Source organism: Ranitomeya imitator, chromosome 5 (assembly GCF_032444005.1).
Source record: "Ranitomeya imitator isolate aRanImi1 chromosome 5, aRanImi1.pri, whole genome shotgun sequence".
In the NCBI taxonomy this organism is placed as follows: domain Eukaryota; kingdom Metazoa; phylum Chordata; class Amphibia; order Anura; family Dendrobatidae; genus Ranitomeya; species Ranitomeya imitator.
This window is the reverse complement of record NC_091286.1, coordinates 671,042,450-671,058,958: the sequence shown is the minus strand read 5'-3', so window position 1 is coordinate 671,058,958 and position 16,509 is coordinate 671,042,450. Positions and strand designations below refer to the sequence as shown.

Sequence of the window (16,509 nt, the reverse complement as noted above, 5' to 3'; positions counted from 1 at the left end):
AAGCGCACTAAGCGGTTCGCTAGGTCTGCCACCATTGGTACGGTACAGTCTAAATTTCTATTGTCCGTTACTCTGATTTGCTCTTTGTCATCCTATTCTGTTATGGCATTTGTGGATTCAGGCGCTGCCCTGAATTTGATGGACTTGGAGTATGCCAGGCGCTGTGGTTTTTTCTTGGAGCCCTTGCAGTATCCTATTCCATTGAGAGGAATTGATGCTACGCCTTTGGCCAAGAATAAGCCTCAGTACTGGACCCAATTGACCATGTACATGGCTCCTGCACATCAGGAGGATATCCGCTTTCTGGTGTTGCATAATCTGCATGATGTGGTCGTTTTGGGGTTGCCATGGCTACAGGTCCATAATCCAGTATTGGACTGGAAATCTATGTCTGTGTCCAGCTGGGGTTGCCAGGGGGTACATGGTGATGTTCCATTTTTGTCTATTTCGTCTTCCACTCCTTCTGAAGTTCCAGAGTTTTTGTCGGATTATCGGGATGTATTTGATGAGCCCAAAGCCAGTGCCCTACCTCCTCATAGGGATTGCGATTGTGCAATTAATTTGATTCCTGGTAGTAAGTTTCCTAAGGGCCGATTGTTCAATTTATCTGTGCCAGAACACGCCACTATGCGGAGTTATATAAAGGAATCCTTAGAGAAAGGCCATATTTGCCCGTCGTCATCACCGTTAGGAGCAGGGTTCTTTTTTGTGGCCAAGAAGGATGGTTCTTTGAGACCTTGTATTGATTACCGCCTTCTCAATAAAACTACAGTCAAATTTCAGTATCCTTTGCCATTGCTGTCTGATTTGTTTGCTCATATTAAAGGGGCTAGTTGCTTCACCAAGATAGATCTTCGAGGGGCGTATAATCTTGTGCGTATTAAACAAGGCGATGGATAGAAAACAGCATTTGATACGCCCGAGGGCCATTTTGAGTACCTGGTTATGCCATTCGGGCTTTCCAATGCTCCATCAGTATTTCAGTCCTTTATGCATGACATCTTCCGAGAGTACCTGGATAAATTCCTGATTGTGTATTTGGATGATATTTTGGTCTTTTCGGATGATTGGGAGTCTCATGTGAAGCAAGTCAGAATGGTGTTCCAGGTCCTTCGTGCGAATTCCTTGTTTGTGAAGGGGTCAAAGTGTCTCTTTGGAGTTCAGAAGGTTTAATTTTTGGGGTTCATTTTTTCCCCTTCTACTATCGAGATGGACCCTGTTAAAGTCCAGGGCATTTACGATTGGACTCAGCCTACATCTGTGAAGAGCCTGCAAAAGTTCCTGGGCTTTGCTAATTTTTATCGGCGCTTCATCGCTAATTTTTCTACTGTTGCTAAACCATTGACTGATTTGACCAAGAAGGGTGCTGATGTGGTCACTTGGTCTTCTGCAGCTGTAGAGGCTTTTCAGGAGTTGAAGCGTCGTTTTTTCTTTTGCCCCTGTGTTGTGCCAGCCAGATGTTTCGCTCCCGTTTCAGGTTGAGGTTGATGCTTCTGAGATTGGAGCTGGGGCTGTTTTGTCGTAAAGAAGTTCTGATGGCTCGGTGATGAAGCCATGTGCTTTCTTTTCTAGAAAGTTTTCGCCTGCTGAGCGTAATTATGATGTTGGCAATCGAGAGTTGTTGGCCATGAAGTGGGCATTCGAGGAGTGGCATCATTGGCTTGAAGGAGCCAAGCATCGCGTGGTGGTCTTGACAGATCACAAGAATTTGACTTATCTTGAGTCTGCCAAATGGTTGAATCCGAGACAGGCTCGATGGTCATTATTTTTCTCCCGGTTTGATTTTGTGGTTTCGTACCTTCCGGGCTCTAAGAATGTGAAGGCTGATGCCCTGTCAAGGAGTTTTGTGCCTGACTCTCCGGGTGTTCCTGAGCCGGCGGGTATTCTCAAAGAGGGGGTAATTTTGTCTGCCATCTCCCGTGATTTGCGGCGGGTGGTGCAAACATTTCAGGCTGATAGACCTGACCGTTGCCCAGCGGAGAAACTGTTTGTCCCTGATAGATGGACTAGTAGAGTTAGCTCTGAGATTCATTGTTCAGTGTTGGCTGGGCATCCTGGAATCTTTGGTACCAGAGATTTGGTGGCTAGATCCTTTTGGTGGCCGTCTTTGTCACGGGATGTGCGTTCTTTTGTGCAGTCCTGTGGGACTTGTGCTCGGGCTAAGCCCTGCTGTTCTCGTGCCAGTGGGTTGCTTTTGCCCTTGCCGGTCCCGAAGAGGCCCTGGACGCATATATCTATGGATTTTATTTCGGATCTCCCCGTCTCTCAAAAGATGTCGGACATTTGGGTGGTTTGTGATCGCTTTTTTAAGATGGTCCATTTGGTACCTTTGTCTAAATTGCCTTCCTCCTCTGATTTGGTGCCATTATTTTTCCAGCATGTGGTTCATTTACATGGTATCCCGGAGAACATCGTTTCTGACAGAGGTTCCCAGTTTCTTTCGAGGTTTTGGCGATCTTTTTGTGCTAGGATGGGCATTGATTTGTGTTTTTCCTTGGCTTTCCATTCTCAGACAAATGGCCAAACCGAACGAACTAATCAGACTTTGGAAACATATCTGAGATGCTTTGTTTCTGCTGATCAGGATGATTGGGTGTCCTTTTTGCCGTTGGCTGAGTTCGCCCTAAAATAATCGGGCCAGCTCGGCTACTTTGGTTTCGCCGTTTTTCTGCAATTCTGGTTTCCATCCGCATTTCTCTTCAGGGCAGGTTGAGTTTTCGGACTGTCCTGGTGTGGATACTGTGGTGGATAGGTTGCAGCAGATTTGGACTCATGTGGTGGACAATTTGACATTGTCCCAGTAGAAGGCTCAACGTTTCCCTAACCACCGGCGCTGTGTGGGTCCCCGACTTCGTGTTGGGGATTTGGTTTGGTTGTCGTCTCGTTATGTTCCTATGAAGGTTTCCTCTCCTAAGTTTAAGCCTCGTTTCATTGGTCCTTATAAGATTTCTGAGGTTATCAATCCTGTGTCATTTCGTTTGGCCCTTCCTGCTTCTTTTGCCATCCATAATGTGTTCCATAGGTCGTTATTGCGGAGATACATGGCGCCTGTGGTCCCATCCGTTGATCCTCCTGCCCCGGTGTTGGTTGAGGGGGAGTTGGAGTATGTGGTGAAGATTTTGGATTCTCGTATTTCGAGACGGAAACTTCAGTACCTGGTCAAGTGGAAGGGTTATGGTCAGGAAGATAATTCCTGGGTTTTTGCCTCTGATGTTCATGCTGCCGATCTGGTTCGTGCCTTTCATTTGGCTCATCCTGGTGGGCCTGGGGGCTCTGGTGAGGGTTCGGTGACCCCTCCTCAAGGGGGGGTACTGTTGTGAATTCTGTTGTCGGGATCCCTCCTGTGGTCATAAATGGTACTTCGGCTGGTTCTATCCATGGAATTCCTCTGGTGGCTGTGGGTGTTTCTGAGTTTCCTTCCACAGGTGACAAGGTTAATTCGTTAGCTGGCTGCTCTATTTAACTCCACTTAGATCTTTGCTCCATGCCACCTGTCAATGTTCCAGTATTGGTCTTGTTCACTCGTGGATCGTTCTTGTGACCTGTCTTCCCAGTAGAAGCTAAGTGCCTGCCTGTTTTTCTCTGGTTTACTATTTTTTCTGTCCAGCTTGCTATTTTGTTGTTGTCTTGCTTGCTGGAAGCTCTGGGACGCAGAGGGAGCGCCTCCGCACCGTGAGTCGGTGCGGAGGGTCTTTTTGCGCCCTCTGCGTGGTCTTTTTGTAGGTTTTTGTGCTGACCGCAAAGCTACCTTTCCTATCCTCGGTCTGTTCAGTAAGTCGGGCCTCACTTTGCTAAATCTATTTCATCTCTGTGTTTGTATTTTCATCTTTACTCACAGTCATTATATGTGGGGGGCTGCCTTTTCCTTTGGGGAATTTCTCTGAGGCAAGGTAGGCTTTATTTTTCTATCTTCAGGGCTAGCTAGTTTCTTAGGCTGTGCCGAGTTGCATAGGGAGCGTTAGGAGCAATCCACGGCTATTTCTAGTGTGTGTGATAGGATTAGGGATTGCGGTCAGCAGAGTTCCCACGTCCCAGAGCTCGTCCTTTATTATCAGTATCTACCAGGTCATTCCGTGTGCTCTTAACCACCAGGTCCATTATTGTCCTGACCACCAGGTCATAACATACCACCTTCTCAGAGCTCGCTCCATGTTGCGTTTTAGCCACCAGGTCATATCAGTGTGGCCTCTTAACCACCAGGTCATAACAACCACCTCTATGCCTTGCACAATAAAGCATTTGCACTTTAATAGACAATTGGTTATCTGTTGGAGTTTTTTCCTTCCCCCCTGCCAACTATGTAACTATGTAGATTGCGTTGTTATATACACTCTGCCTGAGTTTGGGGTCAGTCTCCCCCCCAAAAAAAAGAGTTTCAAATTATCATAAAGTGGATCTACTGTAGTCCTGTTAGTTTGGTGTATGTCAGCCAGCCATTTTCTGCCTCTTATATTGCGTTGTTTTATACACAGGGCCTGAGTTTTGAGTTAGTCTCCCCCCAAAAAAGGGAGCTTCAAATTCTCACAAAGTGGATCTACTGCAGTCCTGTTAGTTTGGTGTATGTCAGCCAGCCACTTTCTGCCACTTAGATTGCATTGTTATATACACTGAGCCTAAGTAGTGGTTCAGTCTCCCCAAAAAAAGATAGATTCAAATTCTCACAAAGTGGATATACTTCTGTCCAGTTAGTTTGTCGTATATCAGCCAGCCATTTTTAGCCACTTACATTGTGTTGTTTTTTGCACAGGGCCTGATTTTTTGTTCAGTCTCCCCCCCAAAAAAGGGAGATTTAAAAACTCAACAAGTTTATATACACCTTCTACCTTGTTTTTCAGCACCATATAACGGTTGTTATTTTGGTTAGATTTTCCAAAAAATGAGGAAGTCAGGTGGAAGAGGCCATTGGCGGTGTTGCCAGCTGGTATTGATGGTGGTGGTGGTGCATCTGGTGGTAGTGGCAAAAGCACAATAGCACCTAAGGCTGAAGGTGTTGAGCCAGCGTCATCGTCTCGCTACACAAGGCCTCAAAGGCTCCCTTATCTGGGAGTAGGAAAACGGCTTTTAAAGCCGGAGCAGCAGGAAAAAGTTTTGGCTTTTCTTGCTGATTCAGCCTCTAGCTCTTCAGAAACTTCCAAATGTAAAAGCAGCGAGTCGTCAGTGGATGCTCTCGTTCAGAAACAAGAGATTTCCTTGTGTCCTTCACCCAAACCAAAAGTGAAAGATGTGTCAGGCGAGACTATAGGTTACTCCATGGAGCTCTTTACACATACCGTGCCTGGGTTAGAACGGGAAATTGTTAACTGCCCATTACAAGATGAATCGGACATGGAGTGTACTGATGCACAGCCACAGCTAAATTATAATGCTGTTCCATTGACTCAGATCACTACATTGCCCTGGCAGTGTACCGAGCCAGAATCTGACCCTGATTAGACTAGGGTGCCCCGTCCCGAACGCTATAGCACTTTACATGGTGACACAGAGGAAGGTGCACATGACATTGAAGAGGAGGTGATAGATGACCCAGTAGTTGACCCAGATTGGCAGCCATTGGGGGAAGAGGGTGTCACTTCCAGTAGCTCAGAAGCGGAGGAGGATGATCCGCAGCAGCCATCTATATCGCAACAGCAGTCATCTGAGAGGCCCGTATCAGGCCAAAAACGGTTGTCAAAAACAGTTTTAGGACAGCGTGGCCATCCGGTGAAAGTAGCACAGCGTGCAATGCCTGAAAAGGTATTCCATAATACGAAGAGTGCAGTGTGGCAATTTTTTAACCAAGATCCGAATGATCAGTCAAAAGTTATCTGTAATAAATGCTCAAAGACCTTTAGCAGAGGGAAGAATCTTCAAAATTTAAATACAACGCGCATGCTTAGACACTTAACCAGCATGCACTTGGAAGCCTCAACTAACTACCAAACGTCCTGTACCGTTGGTGCACCTGCTCAGAATGAAGGTAGTCAGCAACGCTACATTGCTTCCCTCACTGTAAGCCCACCGGTTAGGACACTACCAGCAGCAAATGTGGAGGTATTGTCACAAGGCCAAAGTAGTCAGGGAATCACAAGGTTATTGGTAGGAAACACTGTATGTACGCCAACATCGAGAATACCATCGCAAACCCTCTCTCAATCCGCCATGTCCACCACCACCACCCCCGCTAGTTCCACCATATGCAGCTCTCCAGTCCAGCTCACCCTACAAGAGACTCTCGATAGGAAAAGAAAGTACTCATCCTCTCATCCGTGTACACAGGGTTTGAACGCCCACATTGCTAGACTAATCTCATTAGAGATGATGCCCTACCGGTTGGTTGAAAGCGAAGCTTTAAAAGCCCTGATGGCCTACGCAGTAGCATGCTATGACCTACCCAATGGACACTTCTTTGCGAGAAAAGCCATCCCAGCCCTCCACCAGCATGTCAAAGACCGCATTGTCAATGCACTGAGGCAATCAGTCAGTAGAAAGGTGCACCTTACAACAGATGCATGGACCAGTAGGCATGGCCAGGGACGTTACGTGTCCATCACAGCACACTGGGTTAATGTGGTGGATGCAGGGTCCACAGGGGACAGCCATAGTTGGACAGTTCTGCCTAGCCCATGGTCTAGGAAGCAGTTGGCTGTAGGCGTTCACCACCCCTCCTCCTCCTCCTCCAGAAACGAAAGCTCGTCCACAGAGTGCAGTCGCACGACCACTCCATCCGCAGCTGCCAGTGTTGCACACGAGGTGTCCCATTATCGAACAGCTAGTGGTAAGCGTCAGCAAGCTGTTTAAGAAATTTAGTGTTTGGGCAACAATTGACATACAGCGGAAGTACTTGCTGAGTAATTGCAGTAACAAACTCAGTCATGGCTGGGCAGTGTACATCTTGAGGCAGGCAAGGTAGTCAGTGATAATGGAAGGAATTTTATGGCTGCCATAGCCCTTTCAGAACTTAAACACATACCTTGCCTGGCTCACACCTTGAATCTGGTGGTGCAGTGCTTCCTCAAAAATTATCCGGAGTTACCAGCCCTGCTCCTGAAGGTGCGAAGACTTTGCTCGCACATCCACCCGTACACTCCAGCTGTATGCTCAACTATCAGCGATCGCTGAATCTTCCCCAGCACCGCCTAATAATTGACGTTGCAACAAGGTGGAACACCACAGTGCACATGGTTCAGAGGCTGTGCGAACAGAGGCGTGCTGTGATTAATTTGTGAGAGAATACACATATCCGACGTTCGCCTGTACACTCCAGCCGTATGCAGACCTATCAGCGGTCTTTGAACCTTCCCCAACATCGCCTAATCATAGACGTTGCAACAAGGTGGAACTCAACACAGCACATGCTTCAGAGACTGTGCCAACAGAGGCGGGCTGTTATGTTTTTGTGGGAGGATACACATACACGGGCAGGCACTTGGTTGGCAGACATGGAGTTGTCTGGTGTGCGGTGGTCGAAGCTCTAAGACCTCTGTCAAGTACTTCAGTGTTTTGAGGAATGCACACGGCTGGTAAGTGCAGATGATGCCATCATAAGTATGATCATCCCACTAATGCGTCTGCTGATGCAAAGTTTGACGCACATTAAGGAGCTGGAATCTGCAGCCGAGGAGGAGGGAAGCCTTGATGACAGTGAGCCATTGTCTGCTCAGGGAACTCTCCTGGTCGAGGTGACGGACGAAGAGGAGGAGGAGGAGAATGATGAGGATGAATATCTATGGGAGGAGGATGCTTCTCAGGGGGCAATAGAAACTGGTGGCGATGCAAGGTCAGGTACAGGGTTTTTGCGGAACACAAGTGATGTCGATTTGCAAGAAAGTGCTCCTCAACCCAGCACAAGCAGTGAATTGACACCAGGAACATTGGCCCACATGGCTGAGTATGCCTTGCGTATCCTAAAAAGGACCCCCCGCATTATAAAAATGATGACCGATGACGATTACTGGTTGGCCTGCCTCCCGGATCCATGATATAAAGGAAAGTTACAAAATATCAGGCCACATGAGAACCTTGAGCAAATATTGGCTACCAAACAAGCAACTCTTGTAGACCGTTTGGTTCAGGCATTCCCAGCACACAGCGGCATTGATGGTTCTCGCACCAGCTGTAGGGGGCAACATGGCAGAGGTGTTAGAGGTGCACAAATAAGAAGTGGTGTTGGACAGAGGGGTTTTATGACCAAGTTGTGCAGTGATTTCGCAATGACTGCTGACACGACAGGTACTGCTGCATTGATTCAAAGAAACAGGAGACAACATTTGTCCAGTATGGTTATGAACTACTTTTCCTCCCTTATCGATGTTCTCCCTCACAGGTCATTCCCCTTTGATTACTGGGAATCTAAAATAGACACCTGGCCTGAATTGACAGAATATGCATTACAGGAGCTTGCTTGCCCTGCTGCTAGTGTGCTATCAGAAAGAGTCTTCAGTGCTGCTTGTTCAATACTGATCAAAAACAGGACACGTCTGGCTACCCAGAATGTTGATGATCTAACCTTCATTAAAATGAAGCAATCATGGATTTCAAATTATTTTTCCCCACCTTCTCCTGCTGACACCTAGCTTGCCTGAAAAATGTGTTTCTTTTGGCCTCCTCTTACTGACTTCTCCAATTCCACCATTTGCAGCTGCTGAATGTACACCATAGGCCATTTTTAAACCTCCCTAAATGGGCTGACTCCCCCCACAGGGCTGTGGTCACCACCTAGCACAAGCACCCGTGCGAGTGATGTTTGCCTGCACAGGTGGGTGTGCCCACACTTGGACGAAGGCACTGGCACAGGGACCCTCATAGTACAATGAAGTGTCTCTTTCGGTGGTGGTGCACAACCTACGTCAGACACACCATCGTAATTTGAGGGGCCCTGTGCCAGTACCGCCACCCACGAGAGAGTGTTCCCCCTCAGCTCGAACAGTGCTCTACCACTTGCAATTCTTACCTCTCCCTTTTCCACCACTGTGTAGTCTGTGCTGTTAAATCCTTATATGGCACTGCCAATACAAATTTGTTGAAATGATAGATGATAGTTAAAATATACAGGGGCCCTGGCCTCCATTTAGAACAGTTAATACTTTGCGCCTACTACCACTGTCTGCTACTCAGCAGAGGAGCCCACCCCAGTACCTAGCTATGCCGCCTGTTTAGTCCTGTTACCAATTTTAAACCGCATTTAGCCTACTTTTGTATTTTGGGCCTAATACCTGTGTCTGCGCCACTCATTAAAATTGTCCTCATTAACAAAGCTATGCCGCCTGCTTAGTCCTGTTTAGTGTTGAGCATTCCGATACCACAAGTATCGGGTATTGGCCGATATTTGCTGTATTGGAATTCCGATACCGAGTTCCGATATTTTTGCGATATCGGAAATCGGAATCGGAAGTGTTTCCAGTCATCTTCGGCGTGTGCGGTGCATATGGTTACCAGGGTCTGGAGGAGAGGAGACTCTCCTTCAGGCCCTGGGATCCATATTCATGTAAAAAATAAAGAATAAAAATAAAAAATATGGATATACTCACCCCTCCGACAAACCCTGGCTGTCACCGTTGCAAGCGTCTGCCTCCATTCCTAAGAATGCAGAGAGTGAAGGACCTTCGATGACGTCGCAGTCAGGTGACCGGTCAGGTGACTCGTTAAAGGGTTGATTATGACTTGTAGGATCACTACTTCCAACAGGTTGCGCTCTAGAGTTTAAGTCCTCTTTTTCTCAGAAGAGGCAATTTGCATATAAACAATTATATGCTGAACTGGATGGACAAATGTTTTTTTTCGGCCTTACTAACTATGTTACTATGTTACTATGTAATTTTCAGATTTCTTTATGTAAAAGTTTATAATATCGAAGGACAAAATATGGGATTCTGTCTGTCATGGGCGTAAGACATACTCTCTCACTTGGTCCTGATGAAGTCACAATAGTGATGATACGCGTCAGGCTTGCAGGAGCTGGTTTAGTCCTGCTCCTCTTTGATCATATATAATGCATGAGGTTTTGTGAGCTGGTCTGGTTTGATGTTGGGACCTGAATGGTAAAGTATTTTTAGGAGTATAATTTACTCTCTATACGGTTTATTATCTTGGACTCATGAATCACTGTATTGGATACCTATCTTGATATATATAAATCTGAATAGTTTCATATTTATAGACCAAAAAAAGAAAAAAAAAGAAAAAAGTAAGCGGCACAGCTCGACTTTCCAGAGATAGCTAACTCAATGTGGAGAGTTTCCCAACAATAGGTAGTCCGGTCAGATGAAAGGCGGTGCTAGCGTGAAACAAAGTGTCCATATGAATAAAAAAGTAGAAAAAACGCTATAGCACTCACCAATCAGTGGCAATTCAAACGTCCTTTATTGGAACATATAGCAAATCATCTTAGCGGTTCAAGTGAGGGAGTGAGAACGGGAGTGCGACAGGCATATTTATCCCCAACTGCTCTATATGTGTATGGGTTCTTAATAATATTGTATTTGGTGCCAATCTTCATAATCTTGAATCAACCAGGTATACATTCTTACTTTTTGGAGAGAATTTTCCTTCCAAAAAGTACTTTTTTGATTAACACTAGGACTACTGGTATAGTCATTTTGACTACTTACTTGCAGCAGTTCTAGTCAGAGTTCACAAATCCAGTAGTCCTAGCGTTAAGACATAGAATTTATCACCGTCACCGTATATTGTACTGCATTTTTTCATATATGACCTCTCGGTGTTATTAGGTTAACCGTTACTCCTATACGTGTTGGCTAGACATGGTGTAACCATTTTGTATTTTAAATGTTTTTAGATTTCTTGTTGTGGGTTTATGTGTACTAATAAAATTTGTTACAGTGTTTAAGGCGATCAATGCTTTTTTTGTATGTCTCCTTGTCTTTGGTTGGTACTTATCTATGTTTAGACATACTGCAGGTGGATCCCTTTCATATTTGAAATTAGTTTATTCGATGGTGCCTCCTTTTCTATAATATATGTAAAACACACTCACTCACAGGTAAAGATAAAAGGGAACACCTACTACAGAGAGACGCTGAACCTGCAAGTAACTGGTCCCTGTGCAAACTAAAAAAACTGTAGCCGCACAACTCAAAAACACCACCTTGGACCTGGTTCCCCAAAAGACCATCAAGAGGTTCCTTGTACATCTTGAGGCCCCGGAGGGGAGACCACAACACACTGCCAACTGCCATCAAAAGAAAAAAAAATGTGCATGAACATACAAGCTCCCAGGGTGAGAAAATCAAAACATGTTCATATAAGGTAGAAAGGAAATACTATAGAGAGCCAAAATAAAAATGAACAAATGTTACCTCCCAGAAACCTAAAGAGGTGAAAGGAAGATGAATTGAGAAGGAAATTAAACAGACTCACTGCAGGAATTCAGCTGGTGTTTAGCATGCAAGGTAAACCCCTTTGGTCAAGGTCTGGAACTTCAAAACCAAAGACCAATTAGAGGTATAGCCAGCAAGGAAGTGCAGGGAAGAATGAGCATACAAATCTGAGCCCAGAAAGTGACGGAACAGACCACAAAAGATAAATGGAAAACACTGGGAGAAGAGAAAACCAGGAAGGGAGAACAAAGAAAATTGGAACCATCAGCATTTGGACAGGGAAGAAAAAGCAATAGCTCAGCATACTGTGAAACTGACCACGGAGCAACATGAAAGCAGATCAAATCCCTGACTGAGCCATGTCACTGTCTTTATCTCTCAGATTCTTGCACTTGTCCTTCTTTCCGGCAATAAATCTGTCAGCTTACCTTTATACCTAATACATCTAAACCATCAATTACCAAAGTTACTTGATTGTCAATGTTCTTCATTTTACTTGTCTGTAATTTTACGGGAGGGCTACAATCCATGGCAGCCTGCTATTGTGCTAAAATGAATCAGTGAATGGATAAATAATTGTCAGAAATTAGCTTGCAAAACCACAATACCCATTATAGATTTCAGATATAAATAACAGCAATGTAATATATATTCATTGCACCTAAAAATGTTTCTTACATTTACAATACATGCTTATATTATATTAAGTGACATAACAGGTGTAAATATCAGCGGAGCCAGTTCTCACCGTGCAGTGTCAGTCATCCAGCCAGATCTGTCTTATCTCTGAGTTGTGTGTTGTTGTAGTGAATATTTAAGCCTTCTATAGGCTGCTTATGTTAAAATGTGATTGAAGTCCATCCCATACATTACAATGTTGCTTTACTTAACCCCTTCGAGCAGATTCACGTGGAGTAGAATTTGGGAAAAATTTCACAATTTAATGCAGTTGTTTTGAGCGAATCTTAGAATGGATTGAAATAGAATAAGAGATATAGAAGGAAGGTGATACTCTGTACTTCATACTACTGGAGCCATGTTTGTCTCTGGCTCAAAAGCTGCATGAAGCTCAGTAGTTTTTATGTTAGTTTTTTCCATAAAGGATGCACCAGAGGACACACTAAAACTGGGGATAAAAAACATTACAAAAAATTATAATTCCCTATTAAACTACAACCATCTGGCTGCAGTTTTTCTTGCAGTAAAATAATTGCAAAAACCGTCTTCTAAGAGCTCATTGACATGTCCATGATTAAACACGTATGAGAAACAATGGTGTAATCAGTGTTGTGCATCACCGTGTCCGTTTTTACCATCAGTGTCACATGAGTGTGTGCGTTTTTTCCTTCACTGTGTCATTAGTGTGTTCACTTTTACCATCAGTGTGTGATCCGTGTACCTAGTTTTATTATTATTATTATTATTTATTTATATAGCACCATTAATTCCATGGTGCTGTACATGAGAAAGGGGTTACATACAGGGTTATAGATATCGTGTACAGTAAGCAGGTTTACAGTGACAGACTGGAACAGAGGGGAGAGGACCCTGTCCTTGCGGACTTACATTCTATGGGATAGTGGGGAAGAGGCAGAAGGTAGGGGTGAGGCAGCGGCTCTGGCCATGGAGAGGTGGCGGCTCTGGCGATGGAGAGGTGACGGCTCTGGCGATGGCGAGGCGGCGGCTCTGGCAATGGAGAGGCAGCGGCTCTGGCGATGGAGAAGCGGCGGCTCTGGCGATGGCGAGGCGGCAGAATGGTTATTGCAGGCTGTAGGCTTTCTTGAAGAGAAAGTTTAACCATCAGTGTGTTATCCATGTGTCCGTTTTTACCATCAGTGTTTCATCCGGGTGTCCGTTTTTACCATCAGTGTGTCATCCATGAGTCCGTTTTTACCATCAGTGTGTCATCCATGAGTCCGTTTTTACCATCTATGTGTCATCCATGTCCTAGTTTTACCATTAGTGTGTCATTTGTGTGTCCGTTTTTACCATCAGTGTGTTCTCCTTGTGTCCTTTCTTACATCAGTGTGCCATCGACTTATCCAGGGTCTTTATCAAAAGGTCGCAGAATATCTAAAACAGAATTCATGATACAAAATGTACATTAATGTAAGAAAAAGTAAAATAAACAATATCATCATGTATAGACAATGATAATAGAATGTGAAAATGTGAAAATTAAATATACATAATTGGGACCAGTGGAATAAGAGAAAGGATCACAGGGCAGTGTGTAGTCCATGTGTAAAGTTACAGAACATTCAATGAAGAGGTGGGTGTTGTACGTTGGGAGTTGACATGTCTCAGCAGCAGGGTGACAGATCCCTGGGGCTATTCCTGACCAGGAGACACATAGTGAGTGTGACCTTGCAGTTACCATGTCAGTCACAAGTTGTTTTCAGTTGAAGTCTACGAAATGCAACACAAAGGATATGTCTGCATACAGCCATAAGGTAATCAATAATCAGTGTCGGACTGAGGTGCCAAGGGCCCACCAGTAACCGACTCCAGGGCCGCTCATTTCAGCTACATGTAAATGTGACATTATCCTCAATCACAAATTTATATAACCATGAACTGGGTAACCTGTTAAATGAATAAGATGCCGCCATTGTCTGTAAATAGTGATTCATACAACCTATTTCCACTAGCGAACAAAGATGTACTAGTCCAATGTAAAATTTATATAATCTTTATTAGAAAAATTAAAAAAGAAATTGACAGATGTATGTTATATTACAGCTATGGAAAATAAAGATGTGAAAGGCACCTCACCCCCCTGTGTGTCCGACCAATAACCAATTGCTGTATCACAAGAAACTAGTGTGACACCAACAAGGTCCTTTCCCCCATTGCCTAAGCACTACACCATGCCTCAGTTGTAGGCCCATGCATTTCTATGCCATCACTGGGCCACACTACTATGGTAGACAACACTTGTACTATGTATCCAATATTTACTATGAAAGTGCAGAGTGCGCAGCTAGAGGTAGGGAACAGGGGCTGGCGCACACTCCCCTGTGCACTTCGTGTATGGGCATTACAAGTCTAGAAGACCAGCCTTTAGGGCTCATACTCACTTGTGTGAAATACGGCTGAGTCTCGCATGGTAACACCCGGCTCAGTCACCGGCACTTGGGAGCGGAGCGTGCAGCTCCATGTATTGATGTGCGGCCGCACGCTCCGCTCTGGATTGCCTTCGCCAGAGCCGGGTTTTAACCTGCGAGACTCAGCTGTATTTCACGCAAGTGAGTATGAGCCCTTACATAGGGCCTAGTTTTTAATGAGGCCTTCCTCAACTTGTCATCATTCTCCGCCACTAGATCATCAGGGTTAACGTGTTCTGTGCTGATACAGCCAGTCCAATTTTTGGCAAGGGTGTCTATGATGCCCATCAAATATTTTTTAAAAATGTACCCCCCCATGGGGCATTGTTTGTCAGCCCAGGCACTTCGTGTATGGGCATTACAAGTCTAGGAGACCGGCTCCTTTATATTGGGCTTAGTTTTTAATGAAGCCTTCCTCCACCTTTAGTGATCACTGATGAGCGAACGTGCTCACCTCTATGCAGTACTTGACCAAGAACCACTGTGCTCGGTGTACTCGGTGAGCACCAAGCATTTCTGGATTTATTAGGCAGGAGCTTGTGTCTCCACCCTGCAATTTTGGCATTCTTTACAGCGCCAATGAACATGCAGGGATTGTCTGCCATGCACTGTAATTCCGCAGCCATCTTTGTTGTTTGTTGTATTACAGTGATTTCCTGGCCGCACAGCAGCATCACGTCTATAAGGCCTCTTTCACATTTACGTCTTTGAGCTCCCGTCGAAATCCGTAGATTTTGGAAAAAATAAGATCCAGACAATTTTTTCTGCTGGATCCTGTTTTTTCCCATAGACTTGTATTAGCGACGGATTGGGACGGATGGCCATCCTTTTCATCCATCGTGCACTGGATCCGTCAGAAAATTGCTGTCCGTCGGACGGGGATAACGCACAGAGGAATGTTTTTTCTGTACGTCGGAAAATTGCTCAGCGACGGCTCCTGCGCTGCCCTTCGTTGGCTATAATGGAAGCCTATGGATGCAGGATCCGTCCTTGACTGTCAAAAGCAGGAATCCAGCGATGGGTAACATCTTTTGAAACTGAGCATGCGTGGAAGAATTTCCAGTCAGGGAAATTCTCTCTCGCTCTCTCTGTCTCTTTTTACTATTGATGCTGCCTATGCAGCATCAATAGTAACAAGATATACAGTAATGTTAAAAATAAAAAAAATTAAAAATCGCAATATTCTTACTTTCTGGTGTCCCGCGCAGCATTACCGATGCTCCCGTCAGCTGGCGTTCCCAGTAATGCATTGCGAAATGACCCAATGATGTTGCGGTCTCGCAAGTCCGCTACATTATCAGAGGTCATTGCACACAAGGCATTACTGGGAATGCCAGCTGCAGGGAGTATCGGTAATGCTGTGCGGGACGCCGGAAGGTAAGAATATTGTTTTTTTATCTTTTTCATTATTTTAAACCTGTGTTGTGTATGCGTTTTTGCAGCGGAAATCCGCTGCGAAGACACATACACAACAGATGCACATAGCCTCGACGGGTCTGTCAGAAAAACGGGCCCAGTGCACCCGTTCATTACATTCTGCACAGGATCTATCTTTTCAACATTTTGACGGATCCTGAGAGCAGTTGTAGTGCTCTGAGACAAGTGGTGGATGCCGCATCGGTGAGCACCACAACTTCAGGAATCTTCCTATTTGCTCATAGCAGGTTTGCCTACAACAACCACGCTGAACTAATCTTGACATCTGATCGTGCAGTAATTATAATTCCCGTTACCGGCTTTTATTTAACAACCTCCTGTAACTGATGAAGGTCACAATTGATCGAAACGTTTTCCTGTATTTACTACAATAAATGTTTCAGGCTACATCTTACCAAAAGTTGAGTACTAGGTCTCTTACTATTAATAGTCTACTTATTGACACAATTTTGGGGTTTTCTACTGTTTAGTCACATCAGAGGCTCTGCAAACGCAACGTGATGCCCGCAGAACATTCCATCAAAGTCTGCATTTCAAAACGTCACTACTTCCCTTCCGAGCCCCAATGTGTGCCTAAACAGTGGTTTACCCCCACATATGGGATATCAGGGTACTCAGGACAAGCTGGGCAACAAAAAATATAGGGGTCC

At 44.9% G+C, this 16,509-nt stretch overlaps 1 protein-coding gene and 1 long non-coding RNA gene across 2 annotated transcripts in view; both read right to left on the bottom strand.

Annotated features, from left to right (window-relative positions):
* Positions 1-12,373, bottom strand: part of LOC138638749 (cytochrome P450 2C25-like) — a 419,304-nt gene extending 406,931 nt beyond the window's left edge. The window contains exon 1 of the mRNA XM_069728305.1: positions 12,064-12,373. The gene's annotated coding sequence lies outside the window, so the exon portion shown is untranslated. The remainder of the gene's footprint in view (positions 1-12,063) is intronic.
* Positions 12,374-12,619: 246 nt separating this feature from the next.
* The window catches only part of LOC138638750 (uncharacterized), a 45,890-nt gene continuing 42,000 nt past the window's right edge, over positions 12,620-16,509 (bottom strand). The window contains exons 4-5 of the long non-coding RNA XR_011312544.1: positions 13,305-13,388; positions 12,620-13,094 (exon numbers count right to left, since the gene is read on the bottom strand). This is a non-coding gene — a long non-coding RNA (uncharacterized lncRNA). The remainder of the gene's footprint in view (positions 13,095-13,304; positions 13,389-16,509) is intronic.